The sequence below is a fragment of the Camelus dromedarius genome, chromosome 12 (genome assembly GCF_036321535.1).
Source record: "Camelus dromedarius isolate mCamDro1 chromosome 12, mCamDro1.pat, whole genome shotgun sequence".
Taxonomy (NCBI): Eukaryota; Metazoa; Chordata; class Mammalia; order Artiodactyla; family Camelidae; genus Camelus; species Camelus dromedarius.
Window position 1 is genome coordinate 24,242,417 of NC_087447.1, and position 12,402 is coordinate 24,254,818.

Sequence of the window (12,402 nt, forward strand, 5' to 3'; positions counted from 1 at the left end):
CCCTCTTTCCTCATGCTTTCGGATTAGGTAGTTTAAAGTTACACAGCCCACAGGATAGTGGGGAGAAGGTACAGGGAGGCAAACCTAAACACTCCCGAAGGCCTCTCATATCCAGAGAGAGAGAGCAGCATCTCGGTCGGGGTAAGTGGGAGGAGGTGGTTTTGCAATGGCCTCAGTCACAAAAGGCCTCCAATTCCACTTGATACACCATCTCTGAGTGAGATTTGGCGTATGGTCACAAAAATGCACTGACAATATTCAACTGCTAAAACATCCCAATTTCTGTTTGACCCAGTTTGGGCATTTCTTACTATATAAGGAGACTCTCTTGGCCTAAGAGGGACCCTGGATATGACAGTGGAGCAACCAGTCTGATTGTCAGGAGGAGCTAGTTTGGGCTTCCATTTACGGGAGGAATTATTCTATCTGGTTGTTAGAGTTGACCATCTTGACATGTCTATGAAGTCGGTACTCTTATCAGCCCCTTTTCACAGATGGGGAAACTGAGGCCTCGTTCAAGCTCACACAGATCGAAAGTAGAAGAGCTGGGCTGGTCTAACACTGAAGCATCTTCTCATACTTCCATTATTAATGATAACACAGTCCATCACTTTATAGCTAACCCTTATTCATCAGCCATGGGTACCTGGGATCATCTTACGGGTGGTGCCATCCCTCCGCTGGAACCCTCCCAAGGATGGTCCTGCAGGAGCTGGCAGATGGGACTTAAGTTTGTGCCTCGGTTAAAATCTTCTAAAATTCCCCTCTGAGAGAATCTAAGGCCTCTGATGCTTTGATTGCCCTGGGTGACATCATGTTTAAGTTAGTCTGACCTCCTTGAGCTCATTTCTTTGTCCCAGTCACCTCTGCTTCCATCAAAAATAACAGGTTGCTGATAAGCTGGCTCTCAGCTCCGCGGCTCAGACGGTGGACTCTGAATCCAGGCTCAGGGCAGGCCTCTCAAGTTCAAAAAAGCCCTCGTGCTCTATATTTTGACAGGTTGAGAAATCCAATCCATTTATTTTGAAAACCCATTAAGCCCAGCCAATATGGGATATTTAGAAAGGCCAGAATTTTGCTTCTGGTCAGAAGGTCAGTCCTGTCGTAAAATAACAGCTAAAGGAAGTGAAACAAAACATATTTTATTGTAGGGCTATAATACCCAAACATTCTTTGAAAATGTACTTTCAGTTAAAATAAGACAAAACAAAAACACAGCAGATTGAATTGCTGGAAATTGCCACCACTATCAACTCTCTTTGTTCAGAGTACTTACTCAATTTTGTATGTCCAGTTCTCATACCAGTGAAAGGTGCATAGTAAATGCTCAATAAACGTTCAATGAATGAGCCTCAAAGTGTTTGCTATTTAACCTTTTTTCTGGGTGTTAGTTTCTCTTGTTTCCAATGGCTGTTAAATCACCCTCAAGAAAATAATATCTGATTTTAGTTCTCAAGGGTTTCGGAAAGTGAGTTTCAGAGTAAGTAAGTTTGACTTTTTTTGGCATTTTGAATTACATTATTGATGATTCAGATAACAGGGTCTTATGGTCAGATTCTCCAAAGATAACTCTTTTGATCCTTTCAACCTTTTGAAGGAGGCATGAGAGATGCTGTTATTTTCATGTTACCCCTAGGAAGGGTGCATAAGTACAAACCATTACCCGAAAGAAAATTACCATTAGGTGATCCTGAACCAGAATGATGTTCAGAAGATGATGCAAAACGTTCTTTTATTTTCCCACTCTCTCCCCTTCCAGTCCATAAAGTGTCCTCCTCTGATGGGTATCTAGGTGCCCTCTTTTTGAATCTCCCTTCCCCCTTCTCTTACCTCCCATAGTTCCTTTAATCTTCTCTGCCCCATCTTTCCAAGCTCCATCCCAGAGAATCACCAGAAGATCCTCAAGATTCTAAGCATGGCTCCTGCCTTCACCCTCATAGGTGTAGCCGTTCCTAATCCTGAATCCAAAGATTTGGTTTGTTGTTAGAGGGAGCAAACATATGACCTGGGACCTGAACTGACTCTTGGAGTCTTGAGGTAGACCTAATAATTAAGGCTTCTTTTTTCTGCTTGAACTGTAAACCCAGTGAGAAGTAAGACCAAAGAGTAAGCTGATGGAGGTAATATATCACCTTAATGGGAAAGTGGATATTGGAGAATCTGGCTTATAGCGGTAGGCAAATAGTGTTTCTACTACAGAATCCTAGATTAGAGACTTACCCATGGTGGACTGGGGGAGGCTGGCCTTCATCAGGGCAGAACCTCTGGGTGGGTAGCTCTCAAGGGAAAGGGAGAGGAAAGTACTGGGTTATGAAAACCTAGTGCCTTTTTAGTAACCTATCAATCAGGTAACTTATTTTTCCCCACTTGGGGAGGAATGAGTGAAGAGTGGGGAAAGGCCAGGGGTGGTGCTCTTACAGATGTCTCTTCTTATGAGGAATCACTAAGAAGAGAAGTGTTTCCCCTTAATGCAGCATGTTCTATTGACCCACACTATTTTCAAAAAGTTGACATAGAAGGTAATGTTTAAAAATAAGAGGATTTTGCATAAAAATCAGAATTTCTGGATTTCTTGGGAAAGTGGATTGACCTATCAGCAATGAACCTGTATTCCCACGTGGCAACAACTGCTCAGAGCTGAGCCATGCCTGCCCCTTCAGACAGGTCTATGCACTTCAGCTCATCAAGGACCCCCATCCCCTATAGTATAGATGTCGCTCTCTCCAGTTTCACTCACTTGTATTTCCTGCCTGGTCCTTCTGGGCATTTTCGTTTGTTGCCTCTGCTTTACCTGTGTTAAGTCCAGAGTGGACCATCGACAGTACCAACAGACCTGGCCCGTGCTGACGTTGCCCAGCTCTACTGATCACTGTTTCATTTCGATTTGTTATTAGCAGAACAAAGTCTCAATCTTCCTATTCTGTCTTACTAAAGACCTCTTCCATACCAGAGGCTTTGTGTTGGAGAAGATAAAGGAGGTGAGGAAAAAGGAAAAATCTGTCCTATCAAACCAAGGAAGAAACCGAGGCTCAGAGTTTAAGGAACTCGTTAAGGGGTATCACAGAAGGAGGATGCCCATGTGGTCCTTTGACATCTACTCCTTTGCACCACAGCTGCAGTTATTTCAGCTTTACTGGGCACTACAGATCCAGATGAAGCAACAGGCTGCAATCTGAGTGTGCATTTCTGAGATATATTTTGCCCCCTTAGGGTGACCAATTAGGCAGAAGCCCTAGCCCAACTGGATTCACAGCTGCTTTTCCAGGGCCAGGAATGGGTGAAGAGGAGCAGTGATGAGGAGAGAAGGCAGTCAAGAGTCTGCTTTCATAGCTCGCCTGAAACTCTCCTATCTCGTCTAGAAGTGCAAAGGGAAGAGCAGAGCAGTATGAAGCAAGCCAGACCTCATTCACGCATTCCCCCTTACCCCGCCCACCTAGTCCTTCTTAGCAACTTGGTATAAAGCAGAGGGAAAAATGGGTGCTGTGACAGGTGGATGGATGGATGGATAGATGGATGGATGGGTGGACCAATGGGTTGATGATTCATTTCAGGGAATTTTGCAAGGCTCTTCCATGTGTTTGCAACAGAAAACATTTTGATTTGTTTTAACACCTAAGGGTCAAATATCAAGGCTGAAAAAGCAAAGATAACTCTGTCTCCGATAAGAAGGAAGTACAGTAGAGATTAAGAGCAAGGGTGTTGGAGTCATTTGCTCCTTATTAACATCTCTGAGCCTTAGTTTCTTCATGTATAAAATGGTAATAACAGTACCTTTTTCAAAGATGGTTGCTATTAGAATTAAATTAAGTAGTTTTGGGGAAATACCAATAATCCAATAATTCAGTGCCTGGCAGGTAGGAAGCACTTGGGATATGATAAACCTAATTCAATGGAGAAATTCTGTTTTACACTGAGCATTTATTACGTGTTTAGCTCTGTCACAGGAATTAGGTGTGTGTTTGTGGGCACTAACAAAATTGGGGAAGGGGAGCATCTGCAGAGTATGGTTATAAGATAAAGTACAAGGACACACTGCTGGAACTGTAACTGGCCATCCCCATATACATTCTCAACGCTCCTCTGGCAGGACCTGTTGAGAAGGGGATGAATAGGTGGAAGGAAAAAGGAGTTGGAGAGGAATGCCAGGTAAGGGAAGCTACACCCAAAAGGAACAGCTGTTTGTTGGCCACAGTAAGGAAGGAGATGGATAGAACTGTAGCTGCTGGTCAATTTCCTGTTAACCAAGATCCAGGGAACTTCTCCTAAGAAGCAGATTCTGCACTAAGTACAGTCGTCCCTTGGTATGGATGGGGAATTGGTTCCAGATACCAAAATCCCAGGATGCTCAAGTCCCTTACATAAAAGGGCATAGTATTTGTATATAACCTATGCACATCCTCTCTTATACTTTAAATCACCTCTAGATTACTCATAATACTTAATACATAGTAAATGCTATGTAAATAGTTGTAAATACCATGTAAATACTTTGTAAATTGTTGCTGGTGTGAGGCAAGTGCAAGTGTTGCTTTTTGGAACTTTCTGGAATATTTTCCCTGAATACTTTCAGTCAGAGTTGGTTGAATCCACAGATGCAGAACCCAGGGATACAGAAGCCTGACTGTACATTCAAATGAGTCCTGTCACTTGCTGGTTATTTTACCTGGCTTAAACCATTCTGAGCCTTGGTTTTTCATCTATAAGACGGGAAACATTCTGTGTCTCATCTGGTATTGTGATGCTATTAAAATTGCCTATAGGAAAAAAAAATTTGCCTATAGGTCTTTGTAAACAGAAAAGCACTGTACAAATACAAGGGCTGATTGTTGATGGCTTTTTCACCTGGCAGCCGCAGTGGACTCTGTAAAACACTAAGCAAATCATTCCCTTGCTGAAAACTCCTTCGATGCTTCCCTATTGCCCTTGAAATCCAAGCCTCTAACCATGGCTCACTGGACTTTATACCACCTGGCCCGGGGCATCCACTCGCCTTTGTTTCTCCAAAGGCTAAGCTATTCCTCCCTCTATGCCTTTGTACTTTCTGTTATGTCTGCTGGAAACTCCTGGCCGGCTCCCCTGCTTTTATTCAGGTCTCATCTTAGAAGCCGTCTTCGCAGAGGCCACCCTGGATCACCCGATCCAGGGTATTGTCCACACACCCCCACTCTGCAGCCACTCTCTCTCACCTCGTTCTGTTTCCCCGATGTTATCTATCCTGATCCAAACATACCTTGATCATTTCAAGTTCCTTGCAAGGGAATTTGGTGTGTCTTTTCACAGATCCACCAGCACCTCAAAGAATGCCTGACATTGAGAGGTGCTCAATAAAAAATTATTGGCCATGTTTAACTATAGTCCTGAATACCCCCAACACTTTTCAACAAAAGCCAAACAAGTTCCGTTCATGGGAAAAATATTTATAACTCACCTTAGACGTCACAACTTGGAGCGTTCTGAACTGTGTTGTATTCACTGAACGCCTGCCAACTCTGCAATTTAAGAGTCATGAATCCTGAGTCAGAATATTACCAAGAAGGAAAAACAATGAGTTTGTTCTGTCCCCTGCAATACCAGTCAGGGCGAAATACATTGAGCTCATAGTTGTGGGGTCAGACAAGATCAGGGGCAATGGACATTTAAGAGGAAGCTGGTGGGTGGCAGGTGCAAAGCTAAGGGGGGCTGAGGAGGCCTTTGCAGGGATTGGCAGGCAGTGGCTGGTTAGTGAGGTAATTTGTGCCTGGCTGGCCTTGGCCCTGCCCATGGAGATGTGTGTCTGAGGGAGGTGTTGGCAGATCTGTGATGCCCCATGGTGTTCTGCAAACTGCTGTAGCTGCTTAATGAGCTAGTCAGCCATTAAGTGCCACCCATGCAAAGGCAGCATTTGCAAATTGAGCAGCTGAAGGAACATACTGGAAAGCAGAGGAGCTGAATCTTGACCAAGTCTTCCATCTCCTGCCCTCTCCACCCCATCTTTCTGATCTTAACTTCTAACACGCTCTCCTTGTTCACTTTGCTGCAGGTGCACTGGCCTCCTTGCCTTTCCTCCAACCCACCCAACCCGTGCCTACCTCAGGGCCTTTGCACTGGCTGATCCCTCTGCCTGGAACTCTCTTCCATCAGATCCTGGCCTGGCTGACTCCCTGAAATAATTCAAGTCTCTGCTTTAATGTGGTCTCCTCAGAGAGGCCTTCTCTAGCTACTCTATCTAAAAACAGCACCTGCCCTCCAGCCACAGTCAAGTTCCTTACCCTCACTTATTTTTAGTCAAATAAAGCAGTTTATTATTATCTATTTGTTTATTTGCTTAACTGGCTGACTCCAACCCACTGGTTACCCACCTCCTCCTACCAGTCTAGTTTAAATATCTGGAGAGCAGGGACCATGTTTATTTTGCTTAGTGCGGCATCCCCCTTAGAACCATGCCTAACTTAGAATATCAATGATAACAGTTGGTTCAATTGAATAAACATGGTTCAATTGAATTTTTTGAATGAGTGAATGAATGAGTAGATGGATGAATGGAGAAAGAAAATAAGGCTCAAGTTCAGAATGGACTGGGTTATGAAGGGCACTGAATACCAGAGGTGAGTTACAAAAGGGCAAGGGGCCTAGGGTGGGGAGAATGACCACTGTATGTAATGAAGCAAGAAAGTCTTGAGATGAATAGGAGCATTTTAAGGGCTTTATTGGATCCAGGCATATCCATCCTACACTAAACAGATATATTTCTTTTTTCTGTAGAAGAAACATACAAGATTTTGATAACTGTCACTGCTGAAATTATTTGGTTCATATACATTTGTTAAATTAATTAAATAAGGAGGCCACTGGACTGAGGTGGTTCTAATGCCTTAGCAGCCAACGTAAGCAAACCAGAACTTAAGTCTATAAATGCTTCATGGTCAAGAAATCAAAACCTAAGGACAGCCAATCACAAACAGCCAATGAGGCTTACCCAAATAAGGCAGTTGCTTAAGCTATGGCCAATCAAATAATTGCTTTGCTTTGCTCAACGTCTTCTCTACAGAAATCTCGTCCCTGGCAAGGGGGGAGTGCTCCTAACCACTTTATACATATACAAGTAAGAGAGATTTATTACAAGGAATTGGCTCACTTGATTATGGAGGCTGACAAATCCCAAGATCTGCACTGAGCAAGCTGGAGATCTGGGGAAACTGATGGTGTAGTTCCAATTCAAAGGCTGGAAAAAACCAATGCCCCAGCTTGAAGACAGTCAGGCAGGAGTTCCATGCTACTTGAAGACGTGTCAGCCTCTATGTTCTATTCAAGCCTTTGATTGGATGAGGGCTGCTCACACTGGAGAGGACAATCTGCTTTACTCAGTCTCTCAATTCAAATGTCAATCTCAAAACACCCTCACAGACACACCCAGAATAATGTTTGACCAATTATCTGGGCATTCCGTGACCCAGTCAAGTGGGCACATAAAATTAACTTATCACTGGGGCTGGGGTAGAGGAGTAATAGTACTCATCACATAGGGTTGTGAGAATTAAATACAAGTACTGAGCACAGAGGCTGGCACATAATGAGGGCTCAATAATTGGTAGCTGTGGTTGTTAATTGTCAAAACAGAAGTTTCTGGAAGGTGAATCCTCTTACTAAGATACGAAAGCATATTTACACCAGTGCACTGCCTTTAATTAGGAAACACTATTTGTTGAGTTGAGAGAGATTTTTGACAGGAGTTGAAGACCCTACATCTCCCTGGGAAGCTGACATTGGTCCAAAATGTAACCATATGGACCACAAGCAAGCTCTGTTCTCACAAAGCCCTAAGGAAGCCCCAAATAGTTATCACTTTGGAGTCCTCTAGTGTGAACCTTTATTCAGGAGAGCACCAGGCCTGGGGGAAAATACTGCAAAGAGGTGGTCCTCTGTGTTGGATGAGAGGCCTCTCATAGCCGATAAGAGGCAGCATATATCCCAGGACTGAGGGCTAAGAGCAAGCTTTTACCCCCCCCATATCTCCTCCCTATGATGTAAACAGTGGTGTCAGTTCTCTCACCCATCAAACATGGAGAATAGGACCCATTTTCCACTGCTCAAGGGTATTTGAAGATCAAAAGGTCATGCATGTGAAAGCATTATATAAACACTAGAGAATTACACCGACGTAAAACTCCACTCAGTCTCTTGCTTTAATCAAGGGCCGCATGGTCAGCTCGCTTACACATTCCTGCTGCACAAATATTTACTAAGCACCTACTTTGTGCTGAGGCCTGTGCTTGACCTCTGGGGAGGAGGTAAGTGGAGAGAAAACCAGACATACACTTTCTCCTAAGGGACTTTCTCAGCAAGGCGTCCTCTGAATCCCACAGGTCCAGATGAGACACTTGGTGAATGAATAGCTTCTTCAGAACTTTGCCTCTTTTCTTTCTAATATTTCAAATTTGTTTGTTGCTCCATGTGCATTTGAATAGTTATTTAATTAATATCTGTCTCTGCCACTCAAACCTTAAGCTCTCTCAGGGAGGAGACTGGTTTTGCTCCCCAGTATAGCCTCAGGCCTACCACAGTGGCACACAACTGGGACTCAGAAGCAGGTTGTTGGATGGATGGGTGCATGGATGGATGGATTCTTTCTAGGTAACCAGGATGCTTGTGAAATAATATAAAAAAAATATATTGAAATACATATATCGACCTCTGCCCCTATTTCCTGGCACAGAGCTCCTAAAACCTTTGTGATTTCCTCCATGATAAGAGCACCAGGAGCATCTTCTGTTATTCTTTCAGTCTGGTTCCTGACACAGAGCTCCTAAAGCCTAAGGCTTTTCTGGGGTGAGAGGAGTGTCTTTTGTTCTAATAAGGCAGCTCTTGATGGGCTCCTAGATGGAGGCTGGTCACCAGAAAGACCAAGTCATGATTAGAAGCTTGGAACTTTCAGCCCCATCTCCCATCCCCCAGGAAGAGGAGAGGGGCCAAAGATGAGCTAATGATCCATCATGCCTCTGTGATGAAGCTTCCGTAAGAATCCCAGAAGCACAGGGTTCAAAGAGCTTCCAGGGTGGTGAACAGATTCTTTGCCGGGAGGGTGGAGCACCCCAACTCCACAGGGACAGAAGCTCCTGTGCTCAGGACCCTTCTGGACATCACCCTATGTATCTCTTCACCTGGCTGTTCATTCCTATCTTCTATCATATTCCTTATTATATAATAAGCTGGTAAACATAGGTGTTTCCCTGAGCTCTGTGAACTCTTCTAACAAATTATCAAACCCAAGGAAGGGGATATGGGAACCCTATTTTATAGCCAGTCAGTCAGAAGCACCAGGGACAACCTGGAACTTGCAATTGGTGTCTGAAGAGGACACTCTGTAGGACTGAGCCCTTAATTGTGGGATTTGATGTTAACTCCAAGTAGGTAGTGTCAGACTAAATTGAATAGTAGGGCAACCAACTGGTCAGAGAATTGGTTGATGTAGGAATAAACTTACATATTTTGTGTTATGAGTGTGGTATTAAAGTAAAGTAAAAAGAATCAGTGTTTTTCCTAAGCAGTGCAAAACACTGTACAATGCACTCCCACCACTTCTATTCAACATAGTACTGGAAGTCCTAGCCTCAGCAATCAGACAAGAAAAATAAATAAAAGGTGTCCAAATTAGAAGGGAAGATGTAAAATTATCATTATATGCAGATGACTTTATACTTCATATAGAAAACCCTAAAGACTCCATACAAAAACTATTAGAATTGATGAACAAATTCAGCAAGATAGCAGGATACAAGATTAACACAGAAATTTGTTGCATTTCTTTACACTAACAACGAAACATCAGAAAGTTAAAAAAAAATCCTTTTAAAATTGTGTCAACCTGCCCCCCCAAAAAACCCCAAAACAACAAACCCTAGGAGTAAACCTGACCAAGGAAGTGAAAGACTTATATGCTGAGAACTGTAAAACATTGATAAAGGAAATTGAAGATGATTCAAAGTGATGGAAAGATATCCTATCCTCTTGGATTGGAAGAATTAATATTGTTAAAATGGCCATACTACCCAAAACAATCTACAAATTTAACAAAATCTCTATCAAGTTACTCATGACATTCTTCACAGAACCAGAATAAATAATCCTAAGATTCATATGGAATCACAAAATATCGAGAATTGCCAAAACAATCCTGAGGAAAAAGAGCAAACCTGGAGGCATAAACCTCCCAGATTTCAGACAGTACTACAAAGCTACAGTAATCAAAACATCAAGGTTTCATTGGCACAGAAACAGATCAGTGGAACAGAAAAGAGAGCCCAGAAATAAACCCACACACCTCCTTTTAGACAAAGGAGGCAAGAATATACGATGGAGAAAAGACAATCGCTTCAGAAAGCACTGTAGGGAAAACTGGACAGCCACATATAAATCAATGAACTTAAAACACTCCCTCATATCATACACAAAATATACTCAAAATGGCTTAAAGACTTAAATATAAGGCATGACACCATAAAACTCCTAGCAGAGAACATAGGCAAAACATTCTGTTGACATAAATCTTAGCAATGTTTTTAGGTCAATCTTCCAAGGCAAAAGAAATAAAACCAAATATAAGCAAATGGGATCTAATCAAATGTGTAAGCTTTTGCACAGCAAAGGAAACCATAAACAAAATTAAAAGACAACCTATAGACTGGGAGAAAATATTCACAAACAATGTGATGGACGAGGGCTTGATTTCCAAAATATACAAATAACTCATACAACTCAATAACAAAAACAAACAGCTCAATCAAAAAATGGACAGAAGACCTAAATAGACATTCTCCAAAGAACACCTACAAATGGCCAACAGGCACCTGAAAATATGTAACATCACTAATTGTAAGATACATGCAAATCAAGAATCATGCCAGTCAGAATGGCCATCAACAAACAATCTACAAATAATAAATGCTGGAGAGGGTGTGGAGAAAACTGAATCCTTTTACACTGTTGATGGGAATGTAAATTGGTGCAGTATGGGGTTTCCTTATAAAACTAAAAATAGTTATCATATGATCCAGCAATCCCATTCCTCAGCATATATCTGGAAAAAAACTCTAATTCAAAAAAATAATGCACCCCAATGTTCATAGTGGCACTATTTACAATAGCTAAGACATGAAAACAACCTAAGTGTCCACCAGTGGATGAATGGATGAAGAAGATGTGGCATATACACACATCTTACAGCCATAAAAAAATTACTCAGGAATATTAGCCATAAAAAATGATGAAATAATGCCATTTGCAACAACATGGATGGACCTAAAGATTATCATACCAAGTGAAGGAAGTCAGACAGAGAAAGACAAATATCATATGATATCACTTATTTGTGGAATCTAAAAAAGTGCAAATGAACTTATTTACAAAACAGAAACAGACTCACAGATATAGAAAACAAACTTATAGTTACCAAAGGGGTAAAGTGGAGGGATGGATAAATTAGGAATTTAGGATAAATAGATATACATTACTACATATAAAACAGACAAACAACAAGGACCTACTGTGTAGCTCAGGGAACTATATTCAGTATCTTATAATAACCCATAATGGGAAAGAACCTGAAAAAGAATATATATATACATATTTTGACACTAACACAACATTGTAAATCAACTATACGTCAATTTAAAAAACTGTGGTTTTTTTAATTAAAAAAAGCAACGCTGGACAAAGCAACTTAAGACTCAGATGCGTGTCCAATAGTAATGATTGTTCAACGTGACATTGAATCAAGGGATTTGGATTGAAATCCTTAATAGGTAGCAACTAAAAGTCAAACTGAGCCATTCCCTTGGAAGTAGGCATGATAGCATTGGGACTGAATATTATCTTCCAAGAAGCTAACTGTTGCATGCAGAGGAGGGAGAGGGAGGGCTCCTGAGCCCAAATCAAGTGCATCAAAGACTGCAGTGTCCCTTCCCCAGATCCTAGATGCACACACAACATGGCCTGAGGGATTAGTGCTGGCCTTCCTGTGGCTCCTTGATGCCACAATCCAGTTGTTATCTGACCCAACATCCTGTCTGGCCTTGGGGAGACTGAGCCACAGCCCTACTTCAGAGGGGACCTCTCACCTTTCCAGTAAGACTACCTCCAGTACTTCTGATGGAGGGAATGCTCCACCAGCCACAGGACATCAGAGTGATTTTGGTACCCAGAACCACCTTCCATCCATCAGCCACCTCCAACTGTTCTGACACCATAGGCATGGGGATTCACCTTCATAACAAAACAGGTGAAATTTGCAACGTGTTTGCTGCTAAATGAATGAATCTTCTGGGTTTTTGTGTTTTTTTTTAATCTCATCCTGTCACTGGAGAGAAAGTGATGAGTGGGGAACAGGTTCCAAAAAGAGTGACCAACCTCATAAAAGACTCTCAAGCT

General features: G+C 42.2%; 1 long non-coding RNA gene across 1 annotated transcript in view; it reads right to left on the reverse strand.

Moving 5' to 3' along the window:
• The window catches only part of LOC135322584 (uncharacterized), a 78,945-nt gene that overhangs the window by 40,376 nt on the left and 26,167 nt on the right, over positions 1–12,402 (reverse strand). Inside the window, exon 2 of the long non-coding RNA XR_010383239.1 lies at positions 5,429–5,489. This is a non-coding gene — a long non-coding RNA (uncharacterized LOC135322584). The remainder of the gene's footprint in view (positions 1–5,428; positions 5,490–12,402) is intronic.